This window comes from Dipodomys spectabilis, unplaced genomic scaffold (assembly GCF_019054845.1).
Source record: "Dipodomys spectabilis isolate Male_0828 unplaced genomic scaffold, ASM1905484v1 ptg000173l, whole genome shotgun sequence".
NCBI classification, from domain to species: Eukaryota; Metazoa; Chordata; class Mammalia; order Rodentia; family Heteromyidae; genus Dipodomys; species Dipodomys spectabilis.
Window position 1 is genome coordinate 2,901,728 of NW_024870850.1, and position 26,277 is coordinate 2,928,004.

At 37.6% G+C, this 26,277-nt stretch overlaps 1 pseudogene; it reads right to left on the minus strand.

The window, feature by feature from the left end:
* Window positions 1-259: 259 nt before the first annotated feature.
* Window positions 260-13,328, minus strand: LOC122119903 (annotated as a pseudogene).
* Between the last annotated feature and the right edge of the window lie 12,949 nt (window positions 13,329-26,277).

Sequence of the window (26,277 nt, forward strand, 5' to 3'; positions counted from 1 at the left end):
CATGCTTGAAACATTTTGTGGTGCTTGGGTTGACTCTATAGTCTTATACATAGGAAGTACTAGATGGGAATGAAAGGATTTAGTACATATTAAATAGAAAAATATACAGAATAAAATAGTTATGACTGTACCAGTACTATATAATGAGTAAAAGTCATTTGAAATAATTCCAATTTAAACAAAAAGCTCATTGAAACAAAAGGTATAGATGTAGCTTAGTCCTTCATTCAACAAAATACAAGTTGAATCTTAAGAAGACTTATTTCTTCACATTTGCTTTATTTTTAAAGCTATGCAAAGAATTTCTGTCTGGCCTTAACAAGATGCTATAGCACTTGGGCAAAAAGATGCAGACCAGGAGCCCTGCACTGGAGGCCAAGATGGAAAACACTTCCACAGCCACCATGACCTTCCCCTTGGCACTGTGGTAGACAGGAAGGAAGGTAAGCCACACACTGCAGAACACCAGCATGCTAAAGGTCAGGAACTTAGCTTCATTGAAGGTATCAGGCAGGTTCCTGGCCAGAAAAGCCACAGTGAAGCTGGCCAAGGCCAGGGAAGCCAGGTATCCCAGGACACAGTAGAAGGCAGTGAGGGAGCCCTTGTTGCAAAGGATGATGATTTGACCATGTTCCAAGTGTGTATCTATGTCAATAAAAGGAGGGTTGATTCCTAGCCAGAGTCCACAGAGGGTCATCTGGATGAGGGTACAGATGGGGATGATGAAGTTAGGAGCCCCTGATACCAGCAGCCACCTCATTGTTCTTCCTGGAGAAGTGGCCTTGAAGGCCAGAACCACAGTCCCTGTTTTGGCCAAGACAGTAGAAATGGCCACAGTGAACACAATTCCAAATGTGGTTTGCTGTAGGATACAGGTGACTGGATTGGGACGACCAATAAAAAGGAAAGAGCAAAGGAAACAGGAGATGAGGGATATGAGCAAGATGTAGCTGAGAGTCCTGTTATTGGCTTTGACAGTGGGAGTGTCTTTGTGCTTCACAAAAACCCCAAGAACAACAGCAGTGATCATAGAGAAGCAAAGAGCCATGCATGCCAGGATCATCCCCAAGGCATCTCCAAAAGCCAGGAAACTTTCAGCTCTTATGAGGCACTGGTTTCTCTCCGTGTTGGCATACTGATGATCTGGACACTTTACACACTAGTTCCTTTCTAGTGAGAAGTGTGAATTACCATTAGTCCCTTTTGAGAAAATCCCCACTTAAAGTTAATTCTAAGGAGTCAATATTTATTACCATAAAAGTAAATATCATTATTACTAGAAATCTTTAGTGTTGCTATTTGTCACTTCTTTACCTCATATTCCCACCTCATTTCCACCTTATGTTTTTCCCTATGATTGAAAAATTATTACTTTCAGTAACTTTTCCATATATTCATAATGGACACTTTTTAACGACACGTTTTTCCTGTGCTATGATATTACATGTCAAATTGTAGATTATACTTCCTAAATGTCTGTGAATATGATAATAGAAATGTCTTTTTAATCCATCTCGTTATATTTGTCTCGCCTACATGCCTGAGAAGCAGGGCAAACAAAGAATCAAACAACTCTTGGAAGTTCCAAAGTTATGCTATGTATAATGCTTGTGCCTACATCTTAACCTGAAAGCAATTTTCTGAGCATTTGCTCTGTGGCAAGAACAGTTATGAATACTAGGAAATAAAGACTGCAATATCTATGATGTTAATTGTCTTAGTGTACTTTAGAAGAGGATGAATGTTATCCTTAATCAAGATTGTATCTACTTCCATGATAAAGTTACTTGTTAGTGAGTGATATAATGAGTTTTCTTCAGATAATATTGAATATAACTGAACAAAAATCAGTACATAATTCAGAGCCAGGATTTGTGTCATTTCAAGGAGTAATATCAATTGCTACATTAAAATACTAGTCAGGTGTTAGTGGCTATCACATATAATCTTAACTACTCAGGAATCTGAGATCTGAGGATCAGAGTTTGAAACCAGTCAATGCAGGAAAGTCTATGAGACTCTTACTTCCAGTTAACAACAAAAAGCTCTAAGGTGAGCTATAGCTCAAGTAATAAAGTGCTAGCCTTGTGCACAAAAGCTCAGACCCAGAATTCAGGCCTCTGGACCAGAAAAAAACTGAAGAAAGGAAGACTTTGTCTCTGTAATTCTAAAACACAACTTTTGGTTGGCTTGGGGAAAACTAAGAAGAGATTAATTTCTTCATAAGTCAAGGATTTACCTGTCCCATTAGCAATTTCATTCTCTGGAGAAGAGATGCAATCAAAGCAACTGGCAGCCTTTCCCTCCTGAGGGGATTTTCTGAATCAGGCCCACAACTCTCACTGCAAACAGAGTGAAGTGTCTGAGGAAAATGAGATACACATTGAAACTGTTCACATTTTACCTAGCACTTCCAAAAGTTCATAATCAGATAACTAAGTAAAAAAATGTTTATTTTGTCTCTATATATTCTTATTTTTTAATTATCCTGAATATTTTTGCAAAGAGGTTTCAACATATCAAATGCTGTGTTCATTATATCTTGATCAGTGTCACCTCTCCCATTATTTTCTCCTTACCTTGCCCTTGTAAACTTTCTGTGTACAGCTATATTGTAACGGTGATAGAAACCTGATTTTAAAAAAAATGGGTGCCATTAATAATTTGATATGTAATATAAGAATATTTAGAAACTCTGGTAAGTTAGTATATTCTGTTTCCATCTAAAATTGAACCAATAAGAAATTTCTTTATGTTGGAAATTGTTAAATATACATTACTGGTGTCTCATAAAGCACAAAATCTGGGGGAACATTATATCGAGCATGTCCAAAGATCCAACTCACTGCTGTAGTTCCTATGGTCCACTCTATCATATCTTGAGATAAAAACAATTGTTGACCATGTGGAGAAAACATTCCAACTTTCACCTTAAGGTCAAGACCTTTTGGAATGTTCCAAATATTCACAATGTCATACTCTGCTTCCAGTTTCCTTTTTTCATCCATAATCACTTGCTCTCCAGCAGGATTGTTAAACTCAATGTGCTTCAGAAAGGGGTGCAACTACAAGAAATACGTTGTTCTAAGATGAAAGGCATTGCAGAATTCAGACAGAAAACCTGAATTAAACTGTGTCTAATTGATACTTCATAGTTGAAGTATAACACAGACATCTAATCAAATAAATAAAAGAAAGACTTAAAGGACTACAATATCATAATGTGTCTAAACCCTAGTCAGTCAGGATAAGATCATAAAGATGCTGTTAAAAGAAAACACATTCATCTACATAGTCATGAATGAGACTGCTCTAAGTTGCCTAGCAACAGCTTGACACAAGATTTGGGTGAATGTTCACAAAGTTTCGTTTTCTTAAACTGGTAATACCTTAAGTGTTTTAAACAAGATTGTGTGTGTAACACATGGTAATTGTGTTCTGCAGGACTTAAACTTAAGTACAAAGGGAGCATAATATCCTCTGCTATTATTTAAGAATCTCATAGGGAAAAGCTGAATTTATACTATTAAAATTCTCTGTGTAAGCATAGTAAGGTGATTGCCACATAAAACATTGTTGGGAATGTGAAACATATTTCTTCCTTCTCACTGGCATGTTTTCTTTAAGAACACACAAACACAGATGCATCTCATATTCGCTTAAATAACTATACTTTCTCTTGAACTCTCATAAAAAGATCTGAAAACACTTAGCTTAAACCTCTGTAAAAGTCCTTTAGAAAACCACTTTGCTCATAGTGTGTGCTTTATAACATCGAAGGCATTACCTGTGCAGGGGAAGGCACCATCCATTTGCCATTTCTCAATGGTGGCTCTTCTGTATGATGAAAAAGCATTTCATGGAGGGCCTGTGCCACAGCATACACAGCATTGTATATATTGTAACTCTCTTCAGACATGGCCATGTCAAAAACCTGCCCAGGCAACCATTCCAAGGAAGCATCCTGTGGACAGTTCTCCCATGTTATGCAATCAATCTCAGAATCTGAGCAATTAAAAGAAAGGAGCCACAACCTAGCAAGAAAATAGTCACCTGGGTATTTGGAAGGGTTAACTGTCCTTAAAAAATCTGGGAGGGAATTCCAGGAAGATGGCGGAGGAGAAACTGGAATCTGAACAAGCTCTCACATAGAAAGCAGTTTTAGAGTTCCAGTGAACAGTCCTAAGCCAGAGAATCACACCAATTGTGCCATCACAGGACAGAGAGTTAGTCTAGAGAGGGGAAGCCAAGGCAAGGAGACACATCTGAGCGCTTGCCAGCAGCTGCCGCGGCGGCGGCAGGGTGGCGGCAGCAACCACCACCGCGGTCATACCTGAGACACAGAGAGTCCGGGACAAAGGAGCCAGACACAGCAGACGAGCGGATTCTACTCAACACCAGCAAGAACCGACAAGGAGCAGACATCTCCATCCTGCAGTTTGCAGACCAGAGACGACCCAGGATCCAAGACTCGGCGTGAGTAGAAGCCCGACGTCCTCACTCCTTCTCAGGGAGCAGAGGAGGGAAGGCCACCCCTCCCCCCCCAGCACCGGTGATCTCCATCTTGGATACCGACAAAGCTCAGAGGAGCTGCTAGCTCCAGCTCAGGCCTTGGAACAAAACAAGTCATTTAGCAGGTCACAAGAACTTAATGGCGAAGTGACCTCACAGACTCAGTTCCATCCAGGGAAAAGTCACCCAGCGCAGGCGCCAGCCATTGGAGTGGCTCTCCTCACTGGGTAACCAGAGCCAGAGGCTGCCCCTCCCTCTAGCAGCCTACACAATCAATTGAAAAACAGAAACTCTGAGAATGGCTCCAGGCTGGGCTCTGTGAGTTTTTTCACAAAATAGCCCCAGGGAAAACCTATTGTTTGTTGAAAGGCCTCAACTCTACCCAGAACCTAGCTTTATCACTGCATCCCCCTCTTTTGTGATTCTCAAAGCAGAGCACCCTCCCATTAAACTAACCTGGGAGGGGATCTCAAAATCTTGGTAAAGCAGAGCATTTTTCTGCCTGTTCCAACAAACTGACTTAAGAAACCAATCAAGCCACAGGACCTCAAGCTGACCAGAGACTCCAACAAGAGGCTGGTTACAGACAAAAGAGAGATACAAGATTCTTCCCACCCCTCCCCCCCCCCCAAAAAAAATCAAAGAATTTTTTTTTCTTCTTCTTCTTTTCTTTTCTTTATTTTTTTTGGTACCTTATATATATAAAAAATTTTTTCCTTTCCTAAAACTTTTGTTAATCTTTAATTTTTGTCTCTTTTGAAAAAATAATTGTTTTCCAGTAACTTTTTTTGTTTCCTCTTATAATTTTTATTTTAGGAATACGTGAATGTGCGTTTTCCTTTCTTTTCTTGTATTCTTTCTCTTTTTCTTTCTTTCTTAATTATCTTTTTGTTTTTTGTCTAGCTCTACTGAACTTCTGATCTTTTCTTCTCCCTTTCCTATCCTTTCCACCTTTTCCTCTCTTTTGTTCTTCTTTATGTGACTTAACTCTTGTCCTGCACATCCTCAGATAAACCCGTAGTTAACTAGTAGACCCTATCCCCCATTGTGTACACACTTATTCCATAAATTTATTACTCAATTCAAAACCTCTGAGACTTAAATTCCTTAATAGCAGTACTACCTCTTTATACCTATATAATATTATAAGCATTTTTTTAAGTTTTTCACATCTCCTCTATGTCCCTCCCTTTCTCTCAACATATTCACATTCCTCTCTAAATAGATGGTCTTTTATTCTCTATAATAACATTAATTTTTACGTTTCTATTTTTTTTTCTGGTCTCTTTTCATTCCCCTTTCCCTTTCTTCTTTTTCTCTCCCTCTCTACTTGCATCCTACCCAACCTATTTCCTGCATTGTGATTAGGACAAAGTTAACTCTCCCTGTGCCTCCCCACACCAATCTATTCCTATTTTTTACCCACATCTCTCCTTAACCCTAATAATTTCTGGTTTTCCAAATTCTTCTCTGCGGTTCGAAGTCCATTAACATATAGTTATTTGATGTTGAATAGATGTATCTGTTGAACTAGATTGTATCTGTAGACTATTGACTGTACAAATGCAAACTTTGGTTGATGGTTGCCTTAAGATAGTGTTCTAGCACAAAACTGGTGCTATATTCATCTCAAATGGGCAGAGTAAGCCAGAAAAACACAAGAAAAATGGCAAATTCGGGTATCTCAATTCCCAATCATGATAATCAGGGGTTAGAACAGATATTGAATAATCCAGAGGAGAGTTCCCAAATAGCTCTACAAACACTGCTGGCAAACATGATAAATAAGTAGTTTGACAACTTACAAAGGACTCTGCATGAGCGTGATATGGAGAGAGAGGAGGCATCCTAGAAGTTTATACAAGAATATCATAAGCGTGAGGAAGCTACTCAAAAACTGATACAGGATTTGCGTGAACAACTTGAGAATACTCAAAGAGAAAGGGAGGAATGGTGTGAGCAGGCTGAGAACACTCAAAGAGAACTGCAGGAATCCCACGAACGGGAGGAAAGAGAACTGCAGGAATCCCACGAACGGGAGGAAGCTAATCAAAGAGTAATACAGGAATTGAGAGACCAGTTAGAGAACACACAAAGATCACTAAAGGCATTCATGGAATCCATTAACAAAGAGCTGAAGGAAGTCAGGGAGACCACAAAGGGAATGCTGAATGGAACCCAACAGAAGGAATGGGAGTCCAAAGAAACCATACCCAATCAACTAAGTGATTTGAGAACAAACACTGAACACCAAATTAAGGAAGTAAAGAAATTCATACAAGACCTAAAACAGAGCTTCAACAAAGAACTTGAAGCCATCAAAGCTGACCAATTAGAAGGAAAAGAGATAAAAAACAAAGTAGAGAATCTTGACAGCAGGTTAGACCATGCAGAAGATCGAATCTCAGGGATTGAAGACAGCCTAGATATTATAGAGAAAGAACATACAACCATCCAAGACAAGTCCAAGAAGTATGATAGATCTATCCAAAACCTGGAAGACACCATCAGAAGGCCTAATCTAAGGATAATGGGTGTAGAGGAGCACCTAGAAACAGAAGTTAATGGTCTAGGAAATTTGTTTAACAGGATCCTAGCAGAGAACTTCCCAAACATGCAAAAAGATAGGCCTATTCAAATACAAGAAGCCTTTAGAACCCCAAATAGACTGGACCAGAATAGGACATCCCACCGTCACATTATAATCCACACAGGATCAACTCAGACCAAGGAAAAGATCCTTAAAGCTGTCAAGGAGAAAAGATTAATCACCTATAAAGGGAAACCAATTAGAATCACCTCAGATTTCTCAGCAGAGACAATCAAAGCAAGAAGAGCCTGGAATGATGTATGCCATGCCCTAAAAACAAACAACTATCAACCAAGAATACTGTACCCAGCTAAACTCTCCTTCATAACTGAAGGCCAAATAAAAACCTTCCATAGCAAAGAAAAATTGAAACAATACATCTCCACCAAACCAGCCCTACAAAAGATTCTTAAAGATGTCCTGCACATAGAAAACCAACAAGACCGCAACAAAAGCCAAGAAACTGCACCCAAACTGAGAATCCAAGAACCATAGGAAGAACCCAGTTTTCACAGCCCCCAAGAAGGTGGATAACATGGCAGGAACTCCCAAATACCTCTCAGTCCTAGCTCTTAAAGTTAACGGACTGAACTCTCCAATTAAGCGACATAAACTGTTTAGTTGGATTAAAAAACAAGACCCTTCTATCTGCTGCCTTCAGGAGTCACATCTTGCCCGTAAAAACAAACACATTTTCAATGTTAAAGGCTGGAACAAAATCTACCAAGCAAACGGACCCCATAAACAGGCGGGAGTTGCAATCCTAATATCAGATAAAATAGACTTCAAATTAAAATTCGTGAGAAGAGGTAAAGAAGGTCGCTACATACTAATTAAAGGATCTCTCCTTCAGGAGGATATTACAATTCTAAATATCTATTCGCCAAACAATGGAGCTCCCAAATTTATCAAAGAAACACTACTTTCCCTCAAATACCATATAGATCCAAAGACATTAATTGTTGGGGATTTTAACACACCACTCTCCCCACTAGATAGATCAACTCGGCAAAAACTCAACAGAGAAACCGCAGATCTAAACAGCTGCATAGATCAACTAGACTTAACAGACATCTACCGAACATTTCACCCAGCAGCATCAGAATACACGTTTTTCTCAGCAGCACATGGAACTTTTTCTAAAATAGACCACATTTTAGGCCACAAAACAAACCTGTCTAAATTCAGAAACATTGAAGTTATACCTTTCATTCTCTCTGACCACAAGGGAATAAAATTAGAACTCAACACCAAAAGCCACCAAAGAAAGTCCGGCATCACATGGAGGCTGAACAACACACTGCTGAATCATGAGTGGGTCATGGAAGAGATTAGAAAGGAAATTCAAATGTTCATGCTATTCAACAAAAATGAACACACAAATTACCAGCTCCTCTGGGACAGAGCAAAGGCAGTACTCAGAGGCAAGTTTATAGCTCTGAGCTCCTACATCAACAAATTGGAGAGATCTGAAACTAACAATTTAATGACACATCTAAACCTCCTTGGAAAAGAGCAGCAAGATAAACCACAATCCAGTAGACAGAAAGAAATAATCAAAATTAAATCAGAATTAAATGAATTAGAATCCAAAAAAACTATAGAAAGAATCAACAAAACAAAGAGTTGGTTCTTCGAAAAACATAACAAAATTGACAGACCCTTAGCAAATCTTATCAGAAAAAGAAGAGAACACACCAAAATTAATAAACCCAGAGATGAGAATGGAAACATCACCACGGAAACAACCAAGATTCAGAACATTATAAGGGAATACTTCTCAAAACTTTATGCTAATAAGTTTGAGAACTTGACAGAAATGGACCTCTTCCTAGCAAATATTGACATGCCAAAACTAAACCAAGATGAGTTAAACTATCTTAACAGGCCCATATCAAGCACTGAAATAGAAACAGCAATAAGAGACCTCCCAGCTAAGAAAAGTCCAGCACCAAATGGTTTTACAGCAGAATTTTACAAGGCATTCAAAGCAGAGCTCACACCAATTCTCCTCCAACTCTTCAATGAAATTGAAAGAGAAAGCTCACTACCGAACACATTCTATGAAGCCATCATAACCCTCATCCCAAAACCAGGCAGGGACTCATCAAAGAAAGACAACTATAGACCCATTTCTTTGATGAACATTGATGCAAAACTTCTCAACAAAATTTTGGCCAATCGACTTCAACAATTCATCCAAAAAAATCATACACCACGATCAAACAGGATTCATTTCAGGGATGCAAAGCTGGTTCAATGTACGCAAATCAATTAATATTATTCATCACATCAACAGGAGCAAGAATAAGAACCACATGGTTATCTCAGTAGATGCAGAAAAAGCATTCGACAAGATCCAACACCCTTTTATGATGAAGGTTTTGGAAAAATTAGGAATCCATGGAACATTCCTCAATACAATAAAGGCTGTATATGACAACCCTACAGCCAGCATTATACTCAATGGTGAAAAACCAAACCATTTCCTCTTAACTCAGGAACAAGACAAGGATGCCCACTCTCTCCACTTCTCTTCAATCTAGTATTGGAATGCCTAGCTACAGCAATAAGACAAGATGCAGACATAAAGGGGATCCAACTAGGGAAAGAAGAAATAAAACTCTCCCTCTTTGCAGATGACATGATCTTGTATTTAAAGAATCCCATAGACTCCACTCCCAAATTACTCAAGCTGATTCAAACTTCGGCAAAGTAGCAGGTTATAAAATTAACCCCCCAAAATCAATGGCTTTTCTGTATGCTAACAATGAGAAAAGTGTGGCTGAAATTAGGAAAGCAACTCCATTTGTAATAGCCCCACAAAAAATAAAATACCTAGGAATTAGCTAAAGAAATGAAGGACCTCTATGATGAAAACTTTAAAATCTTGAAAAAGGAAATCAACACAGAACTTAAAAAATGGCAAAACCTCCCATGCTCCTGGATTGGAAAGATTAACATCGTGAAAATGGCAATACTTCCCAAGGCTATCTACAAATTCAACGCAATACCTATCAAAATTCCACCCTCATTCTTCAAGGAAATAGAAGAGGCAATCCAAAAATTCATATGGAACAATAAAAGACCCCGAATAGCCAAAACGCTCCTGAATGGAAAGAACACTGCTGGAGGAATATCAATACCAAATTTCAAACTCTACTATAAAGCCATAGTAATCAAAACAGCTTGGTATTGGCATAAGAACAGACCTCAGGACCAATGGAATAGAATTGAAAACCCAGAAATGAACCTACAGACCTATAGCCATCTAATCTTCAATAAGGAAGCTAGAACAATATAATGGAAGAAAGACAGCCTCTTCAGTACATGGTACTGGCAAAATTGGTTAACTACATGTAGAAAACTAAAGCTAGATCGTTATATATCACCCTGCACCAGAATCAACTCCAAATGGATCAAAGACCTTGAACTCAAAGCAGACACTCTGAAAACATTACAGGATGGAATAGGAGAAACCCTAGGTCTCCTTGGCTCAGGCCGAAATTTTCTGAATAGAGACCCGGAAACACAACAAATCAAAGAAAGGTTGGACAAATGGGATTGCATAAAGTTCCAGAGCTTCTGCAGAGCAAATGACATAGCTAGCAAGATCAATAAAAAGCCCACGGATTGGGAGAAGATCTTTACTAGCCATACAACGGACAAGGGTCTCATATCTAAAATATACTTGGAACTCAAAAAATTAAACCCCCCAACAACAAATCCTCAAAGAAACAACTGCCCAATAAATAAGTGGGCGAAAGACTTAAAGAGAAACTTCTCTGAAGAAGAAAGAAGGACGGCCAATAGACACATGAAGAAATGTTCAACATCCCTAGCCATAAAAGAAATGCAAATCAAAACAACATTGAGATATCACCTCACTCCAGTTAGAACAGCAAAAATCAAGAACTCTAACAACAACAGATGCTGGAGGGGATGTGGACAGAAAGGAACCTTACTTCATTGTTGGTGGGAGTGTAAACTTGTTCAACCACTTTGGAAAGCAGTATGGAGGCTCCTCAAAAGACTTCACATAGAACTCCCCTATGACTCAGCAATCCCACTTTTGGGCATTTACTCAAATGTTTACAAACAAGGCCACACTAAAACTCCCAGCACAACTATGTTTATTGCAGCATTATTTACCATAGCTAAGATATGGAACCAACCCAGATGCCCCTCAGTAGATGAATGGATCAAGAAAATGTGGCATATATACACAGTGGAATTCTATGCCTCCATCAGAAAGAATGACATTTCCCCATTTGTTAGGAAATAGAAAGGCTTGGAAAAATTATATTAAGTGTAGTAAGCCAGGCCCAAAGAAACATAGGTCCCTCGGTTTCCCTTATTTGCAATATCTAGTATATGTATGAGTCAAGCGGAAAAGGTCATATAATGTGATGTCAGGAAAATTAACCCTTAGATGTGTATTTTAATGTTTTTTTTCTTTCATGCATGTGTTTCTAACGCATTTATAAGATTATTTCTTTGTTGCTTTGTATGTCCCTCCCCCACAGTGTAACCCCCGCTTTGACTATATTTGATGTCAGTATAACTTGTGGAGGAGATGGGGACAAACAAGTCGTTTAAGGATTCAGGTGGACCTGTTGCAACAATGAGAAGTACAAAATGTCATGTCAAAAACGAGCTTTACAATGTCGGTGTGGGGGGGCAGGGTGGGAAGGATTGGGCGGGGGGGGAGGGGGGAGGCTGGGAAGGCTGGTGAAAGGTAAACAAAGGAGGAGGCTGCAATGCTTGGTAAGAAATGTATGCATTATCCTTCCCATGTAATTGTAACCCCTTTGTACAGTATGTTCTCAAATAAAATAAAATAAATTATTTAAAAAAAAAATCTGGGAATCCAGAAATGTCTGAATGGTGGTGTGAAAAAATGAGAGGCACATGGAATGAGCCTAACAGGAAATTTCTCTTTCTGGTTAAATCCCACTGTGAATTCATGATACAAACTTTGCCTTTTATTAAGAGTGGTACAGAATACTTCAAGTCTGCAATGGTTTCAGTGTCACCAAAAATAATGAAGATGTTTGCTGATGATGTATTAATTTGGTTGTATATTCCTATGATTTTTGACATTTCTGTAAAGACACTGCCTGGGATCATTTCCTCAAAGGCTACACAGACTTCATTCTTGGACATCTCATCCCTCAGTTGTGGAAGGATCCATAAACCCTTCTCATCCATTGAGATCAATAATCCCACCCAGTTCCAGCTGAAATGAAGCATCAAGGAGACTGTGGCAATGGCTAGAGATGTGTCCTTTGGTGCCATCTGATAGAGAGAAAGAAACTGGCTGTGGTCAGTAAGGATAGGATCAAAAGGCCCAAAGGTGACCTAAAAGGAAAAGAAAATTGTAGGCTATGTGAATAAAACAATAACCAAAAGTCACAATTTGAGTCCTAATCTGTATTAATAAATAACAGTCAAAGTGGTAGGAATTTTAAAGTCATTCACCAAATCCTGAGCAGTTTCTAGAAAATTATTGATGAGCTCAGTGCTCCAGGTAATTCCTTTGTCTGATCCTACCTCCTCTAAAGAGTAGAATGTAAATACCCTTACCGCCACCAAGCTTGGCCCATTAATCCAACCTTTTCCTATCACTCTCTTCACACACCTGAAAATAACACCAAAGACACTTGATTGATTGATTGATTGATTGATTGATTGATTGATTGATTGTCAGTTGTGGGGTTTGAACTCTGGGCCTGGGTCCTGTCCTTGTGCTCTTCAGCTTAAGGCAATCGCACTATCACTTAAGCTACAGCACCACTTCTAATTTTCTGGTGGTTTATTGGAGATAAGACTCTCCTGGCCTTTTCTACCCAGGCTGGCTTTGAACTGTGATCCTCAGATCTCAATCTCCAGAGCAGTTAGGATTACAGGCCTGAGCCACTGCCACCCAGCTATATTTTTTAATCTTTCTTACCCTCACCTGTGGAAATTTGTAGAGTTCCAACAGTTGCCCAATCTGGGCAGATGTTGTTCCTGATGTTCTTGTAAGTACTGCTACAGATTTGCTTTCTCTCAAACAGGTGTAGTTTGGGATGTTGTACTGTCCAGAAAGCCAAATAAAGGGGTTTTCAAATGCTGACCAAGCTCTGAAATCCATATTATAGATGTCAAATCCAAGAGTCATGTTGTCTAAAACATCAGAGTTCTTGTTGATTTCTTCAATAGCAAATGCCAAGGCCAGAACCATCCGGTAGTTCTTGAAGATAAACCTGAGCAAGTAACATAGGAACTAAGGAAGCACAGTTCAAATTTTTTTTGACAATATAATTATTTATTCTGATTTAAACTAATGAATGAAAGGGTATTTGTTATGAATAACGTTCTTATCCTTATGAAATCCCAGTTCACTCTCATTTTTTCTCTTTGTCAAGTGCAACACATGAAAAAATGGTATCTGTGAACAGGAAATATGCCTGCATTTTGTCATAGATGAAATACCAAATATCTGTTCCCTTGATCCACATGTGTGAAAAGTAAATTTTTTTGCTTAATGTCACCCAGTTTATGTCATGTGGTTGTATAAATGTCTCAAAAAAGAACTTCCAGAAGTAAGGCAAAGTGTGGCAAGCTTCTCTCACATAATGACTTCTCTTCCTGTAACCTCTATCAGAACTAAAGTACAATGAGAACTATGAGACATAGTTCTGATTTTTGTAACAAAACAAAAAAGATGTCATATAAGTGCACTACAAAATAGTTTTCCAACTTATTCTGCCCAACACTGTTATCCCATCTGTAGAGAGGAGCTCTCAAATTTGAAGTAATGGAGAGACTGCATTCAAGCAGTACCAAAGCAAATATGTTGAAATTCAGTGATGGAAATGCACTAGTCTCACAACAATATAATTAAATTGAGATTGTGAAAAGGAAAGGATCCTGAGTAATGAAGAGATCTAAATACCATCTCTCTATCTTCTCTCTATCTCTGTATATGTATATATATATACATATATATGTACATACATATATATTAAAATAGTATAATAATTTGCAACAGACTGAAAAAGCAGATGAATGGATTGGGGAATACAAATATAAATAAGAGAATGTACTTGTTATGTAGGCACATGTACATATATGGAATTATAACTTGTTCCACAGGCAATGAACATGTATGGGATTCCTTTATATTACTGAGGTAACATAGTTCAATATTTTTTAGAAAAGAGAGGTATGGCTTAAGCAGTAGAATGCCAACGTTGAGTGAAAACGCCAAGCAACAGCCTGATGCACTGAGTTCAAGTTATAGGACTACCTCACAAAGAACTAAATTATTAATAGCCTGAAGGAAATATCCCTGAAAATAACACAGGACAGTAGTCTGCAATTTCCTCCAAAAACAAAACATGGATCTTTACTAGAAGCCAGCCATATCACTCCTGGGCATCTACCCAGAACATCACAAGCCATCATTGCTGCACTATTCACAATAGCTAAATTATAAAAACAAGTCCAGATGCCCTACAAAAAATGAGTGAATCAAAATTGTGGTGCCTATACACAATGGAATTTTATGTAGCCATTAGAAAGAATAATATGCCATTTGCTGGAAATTGATGTGCTTAGAACAAACCATGTTAAGTGAGATAAGCCAAGTTCAGAGACACAATGCTGCATATTTTTGCTCATATGCAGGAGCTAGTTCTAAAATACAATTGGGTATAAAAAATTATACAGGACTCTGTGCATTCATACACAGTGAGACCAAAGGAGGATAAACATAGGGGAGGAGAACAAAGGCACAATGCCAGAGTGCCTCTAACCATATAAAATAATATTTATTGAAATGAACTCCAGTAAATAGAAATGAAGGTTTTTGTTTTTGCTTTCTGTCTTGTTTGTTTATATATCTTTGAGAGGGAAAACAGAAATGGAGGGAGAAAGGACTAACAGTGCATCAGTGGTACTCTCTAGGCACCATGCTGAAAATGAACTATACAATTTGTGCGTGAGGATTGGAGGAAAAATAATTGACAATAATTTGACAGTAATTGACAATAATTTTATGGGTAAAATAGTACTATCTTTAAGCCATGCCACACACAAAATTTGGTTACAATATGATAAAATTCAAGACAACAATAACATGCTGGTGAAGATGTGATCAAAAGGGAACTCCAATACACTGTTGGTGGAAATGTAAACTTGTTCAAACATTCTGGAAAGTAGTTTGGAGATTCCTCAAAAAAAAACTAAATATATACCTACTTTATGATGTAGGAATTCCACTCCTGACCATTTATCTAAAGCATTTCACTCCAGTATATTGTAAGGCCAAGAGCACACATGTTCATTGCAGAACTATTCACCATAGCTAAGGTATGAAATCAGCTCAAATGGCCCTCAAAGGATGAATTTTTACAAAAACGTGGGATATATACATTACCATATCATTTACAAAGAAATGGAAGGACCTTGAAAAATTATGTTGTGAAGTAACTCAGTCCAAGCAAGACAAAGATTACAGGCTTTAATTCATCCAAAAATCATACACCACGATCAAACAGGATTCATTTCAGGGATGCAAAGCTGGTTCAATATACACAAATCTATTAATATAATTCATCACATCAACAAGAGCAAGGATAAGAACCACATGGTTAACTTAATAGATAAAGAAAAAACATTGGATAAGATCCAACACCCCTCTATGATGAAGGCTCTGTAAAAATTAGGAATCCATGGAGCATTCCTCAATACAACAAAGGCTGTACATGACAAACCTACAGCCAGCATTATACTTAATAGTGGAAAACAAAAGCCATTTCCTCTTAACTCAGGAACGAGACAAGGATGTCCACTCTCTCCTCTTCTCTTCAATCTAGTATCAGAATGCCTAGCTACAGCAATAAGACAAGATGCAAACATAAAAAGGATCCCAATGGGGAAAGATGAAGTAAAACTCTCCCTCTTTGCAGATGACATGATCTTGTATTTAAAGAATCCCACAGACTCCACTCCCAAATTACTCAAGCTAATTCAAAACTTTGGCAAAGTAGCAGAATATAAAATTAACCCTCAAAATCAATGGCTTTTCTGTATGCCAACAATGACAAAAGTGTGGCTGAAATTAGGAAAGCAACTCCATTTGCAATCGCCCCACAAAAAATAAAATACCTAGGATTTAACTTAGCCAAAGCAGTGAAGGACCTCTATGATAAAAACTTTAAAAACCTAAAAAAGGAAATCAAAACAGAACTTAGAAAGTGGAAAAACCTCCCATGCTCCTGGATTGGAAGGATTAACATCATGAAAATGGCAATACTTTCCAAAGCTATCTACAAATTCAATGCAATACCTATCAATATTCCAACCTCATTCTTCAAGGAAATAAAAGAGGCAATCCAAAAATTCATATGGAACAATAAAAGACCCCAAATAGCAAAAACAATCCTTAACAGAAAGAACAGTGCTGGAGGAATATCAATACCAAATTTCAAACTCTACTACAAAGCCATAGTAATCAAAACAGTTTGGTACTGGCACAAGAACAGACCTCAGTACCAATGGAATAGAATTGAAAACCCAGAAATGAACCTAAAGACCTATAGCCATCTAATCTTCTATAAGGGAGCTAAAAAATTAGAATGGAAGAAAGATAGCTTTTCAAATAAATGGTGCTGGCAAAATTGGTTAATCACTTGTAGAAAACTAAAGCTAGATCCTTATATATCATCCTGCACCAGAATCAACTCCAAATGGATCAAAGACCTAGGAGTCAAAGCAGACACTCTGAAAACATTACAGGATGGAATAGGAGAAACCCTAGGTCTCTTTCTCACAGGCCTAAATTTTCTTAATAGACACCAAGAAACACAAATCAAAGAAAGGTTGGACAAATGGGATTGCCTGAAATTGCAGAGCTTCTGCATAGCAAAGGACATAGCTAGCAAGATCAACAGAAAGCCCACGGATTGGGAGAAGATCTTCACTAGCCATACAATGGATAATGGTCTCATATCTAAAATATAGATGTAACTCAAAAAATTAAATCCCCCAACAACAAATCTTCAAAGAAACAAACTGCCCAATTAATAAGTGGGCTAAAGACTTAAAGAGAAATTTCTCTGAAAAGGAAAGAAGGATGGCCAATGGACACATGAAGAAATGCTCAACTCCCTAGTCATAAAAGAAAAGCAAATCAAAACAACATTGAGATATCACCTCACCCCAGTTAGAATGGCTATAATCAAGAACTCTAATAACAACAGATGTTGGAGGGAATGTGGACAGAAGGGAACCCTACTGCGTTTTTGTGAGAATGTGAACTTCCTCAACCACTTTGCAAAGTAGTCTGGAGGTTCTGCAAAAGACTCTACATAGAGCTCCCCTATGACCCAGCAATCCCACTTTTGGGCATTTACCCAAATGATCACAAACAAGACCATAATAAAGCTACCAGCACAACTATGTTTATTGCAGCATTATTTACCATAGCTAAGATATGGAACCAACCCAGATGCCCCTCAGTAGATGAATGGATCAAGAAAATGTGGTATATATACACAATGGAATTCTGTGCCTCCATCAGAAAGAATGACATTGCCCAATTTGTTAGGAAATAGAAAGAAGTGAAATAAGCCAGGCCACCAAAAAATAGGTCCCATGGTTTCCCTTATTTGCAATAACTAGTATATGTCTGAGACAAGCAGATATGGTCAGATAAGTTGATGTTAGGCGAAATGAACCCCAAGATAAAGATTCAAAGGTTTTTTTTCTTTCTTGCGATTGTTTCTAACATATTTATAAGATTATTTCTTTGTTGCTTTTTATGTCCCTCCCCTACTGTATAAAACCCTGTTTTCACTGTATTTGATGTTGGTATAATTTGTGGAGGAGAAGGAAAAAACAAATCATTTAAATAGGGATGCAGGTGGACCCATTGCAACAATCAGATGTACAAGTCATTATATCAAAAAATGAACTTTACAACCTTGGCAAGGGTGCGGGGTCTTGGAAAGGGGGGGGGGGAGGAATGGGAAGGGATGGAAAGGGGAAACAAAGGAGGAGGCAACAATGTTTGATAAGAAATATACTCAATACCTTGCCCATGTAATTGTAACCCCTCTGTACGGTATTTTCACAATTTTAAAAAAAGTTTTCATGTTTTCCCTCAAATGTGATGCTAGAATTCATTTGTAAACATATAAGTAAAAATATTGAATGGTATGCAAGTGTATACAAATGAACTAACTGAAATACAATAGATTCGATAGATTTCAAATAACTCTGCAAAGGCAGAGTTCAACAAAATAAACACCAGAAACTGACTACTTGAAAGGGATGGGGTGAGGTCAAGGGTGAAAGAAAAGTGGGGAAGAATATAGTCAAGAATTCAATATTTCCTACAGAATTTAAAATTTTTTAATATATGTTTTTATTGTAAAGATACTGTGCAAAGGGGTTACAGTTACCATTAGTAATGTAATGAGTACATTTTCTCTTGAGCAGTTACCCCTTCTTTTGTTTTTCCTCAACTCTCCAACTCCTTCCCCTACCCTTCCCTACCCCCATGTCAGTTGTAAAGTTCATTTTTAACATAGTGTCTTGTACATCTCATTGTTACAATGGGTCAACCTGTATCCTTATTTCAGCATTTTGTTATTTCCCTTCCCCTCCCCAAAATATAAAAATGTATATACAATATGCAGGGCACCGGAATCAAATACAGTAAAAACAGAGGTTATACCATGGGGGAAGAACGTGGGAAAGAAACAAAAGAAATCACATAGTACATTTTAAGTACATTAAAACAACAGCAACAAAGATAAAACCTCTTGTGTCCCTATCTTGAGGTTCATTTCGCAATAGCATCATTTTATATGGTCATATGTGCATAGCTTTTGCCCTTTTCTACTTGTCAGTTAAGATTATCCTAGACGTATATTCCCTTAATGCAAATAAGGAAAACTATGGGACCTTTATTTCTTTGGTTCTGGATTACTTCACTTAGTATAATTTTTTCCAAGTCTTTCCATTTCCAAACAATGTCATTCTTCTTCATGGAGGCATAGAATTCATGCATATATATATATATATATATATATATATATATATATATATATATATATATATATATATAATCCCATTTTCTTGATCCTTTCATCTACTGAGAGGCATCTATGCACTGTACTCATAAACTGCTTTGATAAATGGCAACTCCTCATACAACTTCAAGATGATAAAATTTTTAAAAAGATCAAATTAAGCTCAGATTTTTCCAGACTACCACATCCAGACCTTAAGTACTGCCAAACATTAGCTATTTAAAAGCATCCACCAGCAGTAACTTTGATACTCAATATGTCTATTTTAGCCCAGAAAATAAAAATATTTAAATATATTTTGGGAAGTTAAGAGAATGAAATTCAGATAACTGTGAGAAAATAGTGGAGAATAAGAAAGATAAGCACACATAAGATATATATATATATTCTCTACTGCTAAGTGTGGGCAGCCACCTCAGCTTATACTTGTCACACCAGCACTTAAAAACGGAGACAATGGGGCAATGTCATTCTTTCTGATGGAGGCATAGAATTCCATTATATGTATACATGTGTGTGTGTGTGTGTGTGTGTGTGTGTGTGTGTATACCACATTTTGAAATGGAAAGACTTGGAAAAATTATATTAAGTGAAGTAAGCCAGGCCCAAAGAAACATAGGTCTCATGGTTTCCCTTATTTGCAATAACTAGTACATGTGTAGGACAAGTAGAAAATGTCAAAAGCTATGTACATATGACCATATAAGATGATGTAAAGCAAAATGAATTCCAAGATGGACACAAATATCTTTTTTCTTTCTTGCTATTGTTTCTAACGTTTATAATGTACCATGTGATTTTTTTGTTCTTTTGTATGTTCCTCCCCCATGGCTTATCCCCTATTTTCACTGTATTTGATGTCAGTGCCCTGCATCTTGTATATACACTTCTCTAATTCAGGTAGGGGAAGGGAAAAAAACAAAATGCTTAAATAAGGATATGGGTTGTAACAATGAGATATACAAAACACAATGTTGAAAACAAACTTTACAGCTTTGGCAGGGGCCGGGGGGTCGGGGTAAGTTATAGAGGTGGGAGGGAAGGAATGGTAGGGCAAAAACAAAGGAGGAGGCAACAATGCTCAATAGGAAATATTCTCAATACCTTGCTCATGTAACTGTAACCCCTCTGTACAGTATTTTTACAATAAAAAATACTAAAAAAAGAGACAATGACATTTTCTCTTGCCGTAGGAATCAAACAGGCTGCTAGAATTTCTTGAAATTCCTCCTTAGCCATTTATTAATGAGACTTTTTGTGGCAGAAAAAAAACCTGAGGGGGTGAATGTGCACAAGCAATGCAGTATTCATTTTAGGCAAATATCTCATAAGGAAAGTGTGGTTGCTGGCTTACCTGGCTTCATGCAGTAAACCTGACATAAAATAATGACTCATTCCTGTTATCCTAGCTATACAGGAGGCTTATATCTGAGCATCACAGTTCAAATCTAGGCCAGACAAGAAAGTTTGTGACTTATCTCCAATTAACCATCAGAAAAAAATGGCTCAAAAAGTGGTAGAGTGCTATGCTAGCCTTTAGTAAAAGTGCTCAGAGAGTGTGCCCAGTCACTGAGTTCAGGCCCCACAACTGACAAAAATAATAATAATAATAATAATACATTGCCTAATTTGCATCTCTACAGTACAAATTTTTTCTACTAAGATTGACAAAATATAGGTCACATAATAAACATTAAGGAAAACTTCAGACTACTAGCCTGTAGGAACGAAACATGTCTAGGATAATCCTAGCAGCTGAGCAGAGTATCTCAATAGATATGATCATATAAGATGATCCTAAGAGAAATGAACTCCAAGATATGGAAACAAGAAGTTTTTCCCCTATGACCCAGCAATCCCACTTTTGGGCATTTACCCAAATGTTTACAAACAAGACCACACTAAAGCTACCAGCACAACTATGTTTATTGCAGCATTATTTACCATAGCTAAGATATGGAACCAACCCAGATGTCCCTCAGTAGATGAATGGATCAAGAAAATGTGGTATATATACACAATGGAATTCTATGCCTCCATCAGAAAGAATGACATTGCCCCATTTGTTAGGAAATGGAAAAACTTGGAAAAAATTATATTAAGTGAAGTAAGCCAGGCCCAAAGTAATGTAGGTCCCATGGTTTCCCTTATTTGTAATATCTAGTATATGTATGAGTCAAGCGGAAAAGGTCAGATAATGTGATGTCAGGAAAATTAACCCTTAGATGTGTATTTTAATGTTTTTTTTCTTTCATGCATGTGTTTCTAACACATTTATAAGATTATCTCTTTGTTGCTTTGTATGTCCCTCCCCCACAGTATAACCCCTGCTTTCACTATATTTGATGTCAGTATAACTTGTGGAGGAGATGGGGAAAAACCAGTTGTTTAAGGATACAGGTGGACCTGTTGCAACAATGAGAAGTACAAGTTGTCATGTCCAAAACGAGCTTTACAACGTTGGTGCGGGGGGGGGGGGGGGGGGGAGGGGGGATGGAGAAGGATTGGGATTAGGGGGGGAGGGGGGAGGCTGGGAAGGGATGTGAAGAATAAACAAAGGAGGAGGCTGCAATGCTTGGTAAGAAATGTACGCATTATCCTGCCCATGTAACTGTAACTCCTCTGTACAGTATGTTCGCAAATAAAATTAAATTAAATTTAAAAAAAAAAAAGAATATTTCATTTGGGGATTTCCACATGTGTGTGAATTTTCCCCAGTGAGACTCATACCCTCCCTAAAACTCAGCTACTTGCCCTTATTCTGAAAGCAATTGGCTCTGTTTTCCTCAGTGTGTATTAGATACTTTGACCTTGATCAGCCACCTTCACAATCTACGTTCACTATTCCCCCCTCCATTTAGAGCCTATGAGTGGACAGCATTTCATTTACACTTCCATCATTCCTGTTAAGTATATAGTAGCTGTCCAAAGATGTCTCCCTGGGACATGTCAGTCATGGATATGTTATACTTTCACTAAACCCATACATTACTCCCTCTCCTCATCTCCACTATCCTCTATTAAACAATATCCACTGAGTTTAGTTTTGCCATATTCATACACATATGTCATATAATTTGGTATTTTTCACCATTTATAATTCTGATTTCCTCTCACTTTGCAATATCCCTTTAAATGGTCCCATGATGATAAGCAATTGTGTGTGTATTTATGTGTATGCTTCCACAAATTAAGAGAAACATGCCCTTTGTCCTTCTGAGCTTGCTCTCACTGAAAATGAGGATTATCTCAGATCCATTCATTTCTCTGCATATGACAGAATTTCATCCTTCTTGGTGGCTAGATTGCTCTGGCTTTTGGTTGGTTTCTTTTTTGCTTGTTTCTTATTTTTTAATGACTTTTTATTGTGAAAATACTGTACCTAGGGGTTACAATCGTATGAGAAATGTAATGAGTCCATTTCTTATCAAGCATTGTTTCCTCCTCCTTTGTTTTTCTCCTACCATCCTTCCCTCCCATCTCCACAACTACATCCTCCCCCACAGCCCCACCCCTGTCTGAATATTAAAGTTCGCTTTTCCACATAGCATCCTGTACATCTCATTGTTGCAATGGGTCCACCTGTATCCCTATTTATTTAAACAATTTGTTTTTTACCTTCCATTCCCCAAATTATACCAACATCAGTGAAAACGGGTTATACCATAGGGGAAGGAAATACAAAACAGCAAAAAAATCAGGTGGTACCTTATAAATAAGTTAGAAACAAAGAAAGAAAGAAAAAAAACACTTGTGTCCTTATCTTGGGGTTCATTTCAGTTAACATCATCTTATCTGACCTTATCTGCTTTTCTCAGATATATACTAGTTATTGCAAATTAGTGAAAACATAGGACCTATGTTTTTTTGAGCCTGGCTTACTTCACTTAACATATACCACTGTGTATATATACCACATTTTCATTATCCATTTATCTACTGAGGGGTATCTGGGTTTCCATATCTTAGCCATGGTCAATAATGCTGCAGTAAACATAGTCGTGCTGGTAGCTTTAGTATGGTCTTGTTGGTGATCATTTGGGGGTAAATGCCCAAATGTGGGATTGCTGGGTCATAGGGGAGCTTTATGTGGAGTCTTTTGAGGAATCACCATACTACTTTCCAAAGTGGCTGAACAAGTTGACACTCTCACCAACAATGCAGTAGGCTTCCCTTCTGTCCACATCCCCTCCAGCATCAGTTGTTATTAGAGTTCTTGATTATAGCCATTCTAACTGGGGTGAGGTTGTATCTCAATGTTGTTTTGATTTGATTTCTTTTATGGCTAGGGAGATTGAGCATTTCTTCATATGTTTATTGGCCATCCTTCTTTCCTTTTCAGAGAAGTTTCTCTTTAAGTCTTTAGCCTACATATTTATTGGGCAGTTGTTTTGTTGAGCATTTGTTGTTGGGGGATTTAATTTTTTGAGTTCCAGGTATATTTTAGATATGAGACCCTTGTCCATTGTATGGCTAGTGAAGATCTTTTCCCAATCCATGGGCTTTCTATTGATCTTGCTAGCTATGTCCTTTGCCATTCAGAAGCTCTGCAACTTCATGCAATCCCATTTGTCCAACATTTCTTTGATTTGTTGTATTTCTGGGTCTCTATTAAGACAATTTCAAGCTGTGCCAAGCAGACCTAGGGATTCTCCTATTCCATCCTTTAATGTTTTCAGAATGTCTGCTTTGACTCCAAAGTCTTTGATCCATTCTGAGTTAATTCTGGTGCAGGGTGATATATAGGGATCTGTCGTTAGTTTTGTACAAGTGATCAACGAATTTTGCCAGCATCATTTGTTGAAGAGGCTGTCTTTCTTCCACTCTATTTTTTTAGATTCATTATTGAAGATTAGGTGGCTATAGGTCTGTGGGCTGATTTCTTGGTTTCAATTCCATTCCATTGGTCTTGAGGTCTGTTTTCATGCAAGTACCAAACTGTTTTGATTACTATGCCTTTGTAGTAGAATTTGAAATTTGGTATTGATATTCCTCCAGCAGTGTTCTTTCTGTTAAGGGTCTTTTATTGTTCCATATGAATTTTTGGATTGCCTCTTCTATTTCCTTGAAGAATGAGGTTGGAATATTGATAGGTATCGCATTGAATTTCTAGATAGCCTTGGAAAGAATTGCCATTTTCATGATGTTAATCCTTCCAATCCAGGAGCATGGGAGGTTTTGCCATTTTCAAAGTTCTGTTTTGATTTCCTGTTTCAGGTTTTTAAAGTTTTCATCATAGAGATCCTTCACAGCTTTAAATAAGTTATTTCTTAAGTATTTTATTTTTTGTGGGACTATTACGAATGAAGTTGCTTTCCTGATTTCAGCCACACTTTTTTCATTGTTGGCATACAGAAAAGCCATTGATTTTTTTGGGGGGTTCCAGTCATGGGGCCTGAACTCTGGGCCTGGGTGCTGTCCCTCAGCTCTTCAGCTCAATGCTCTAGCGCTCTACCACTTGAGCCACAGCACCACTTCCGACTTATTTCTTTTTGCTTATGTGGTGCTGAGGAATCGAACCCAGGGCCTCATGCATGCAAAGCACGCACTCTACCACTGAGCCACCATCCCAGCCCCAAGCCATTGATTTTTTCAGGGTTAATTTTATACACTGCTACTTTGCCAAAGTTTTGAATCAGCTTGAGTAATTTGGGAGCGAAGTCCATGGGATTCTTTAAATACAAGATCAGGTCATCTGCAATTCCCTATTTGGATCCATTTCATGTTTGCATCTTGTCTTATTGCTCTAGCTAGACATTCTAATACCAAACTGAAGAGAAGTGGAGAGAGTGGACATCCTTATCTTGTTCCTGAGTTAAGAGGAAATGGCTTTAGTTTTTCACCATTAAGTGTAATGATGGCTGTAGCTTTGTCATATAAAGACTTTATTATATTTAGGAATGTTCCATGGATTCCTAATTTTTCCAGAGCCTTCATCATAAAGGGGTGATGGATCTTGTCAAATGCTTTTTCTGCATCTATTGAGATAACGATGTGGTTCTTATCCTTGTTCTTGTTGATGTGATGAATTATATTAATTGATTTGCATACATTAAACCAGCTTTGCATCTCAGAAATGAATCCTGTTTGATGGTGGTGTATGAATTTTTGATGATTTGTATGAATTTGTATGAATTTTGGATGAATTTGTATGAATTTTTTGGATGAAGAAATGGGTCTATAGTTCTCTTTCTTTGATGAGTCCCTGCCTGGTTTGGGGATGAGAGTTATGAGGCTTCATAGAATGAGATTGGGAGTGAAATTTTTGTTTCAATTTATTGAAGAGTTAAAGGAATATTGGTGTCAGCTCGGCTTTGAAGGCCTTGTAGAATTCCGATGTAAATCCATTCAGGCCTGGCTTTTCTTAGATAGGATGTCTCTTATTGCTGTTTTTATTTCAGTAGCAAATCACGCATTTCTTCCAGGTTCTCAAACTTATTAGCATAATGGTTTGAGAAGTATTCCCTTATAATGTGCTGGATCTTGGTTGTTTCTGTGATGTTTATATTCTCATCTTTGAGTTTATTTATTTGGGTGTATTTTCTTCTTTTTCTGATAAGAATTGCTAAGGGTCTGTCAATTTTGTTAATTTTTTTGAAGAACCAACTCATTGTTTTGTTGACTATTTCTATGGGTTTTTTTGGATTCTATTTCATTAAATTCTGATTTCATACTAATTATTTGTTTCCATCTACTGCATTAAGGTTTAACTTGCTGCTCTTTTTCAAGGAAGTTCATATGTCTCATTAAATTCTTGGTTTCAGATTTCTCCAATTTGTTGAGGTAGGAACTCAGAGCTATAAAATCTCTCTGAAAAAACACCCAAATAAATAAACTCAGATGAGAATGGAAGCATCATCACATTATAAGGGAATACTTCTCAAAACTTTATGTTAATAAGATTGAGAACTTAGCAAAAATGGACCTTTTCCTAGCATACATTGACATGCCGAAACTAAACCAAGGTGAGTTAAACCATCTTAACAGGCCCATATCAAGCATTGAAATAGAAACTGCAATAAAAGACATCCCATCTAAGAAAAGTCCAGGACCAGATGGTTTTACAGCAGAATTCTACAAGGCCTTCAA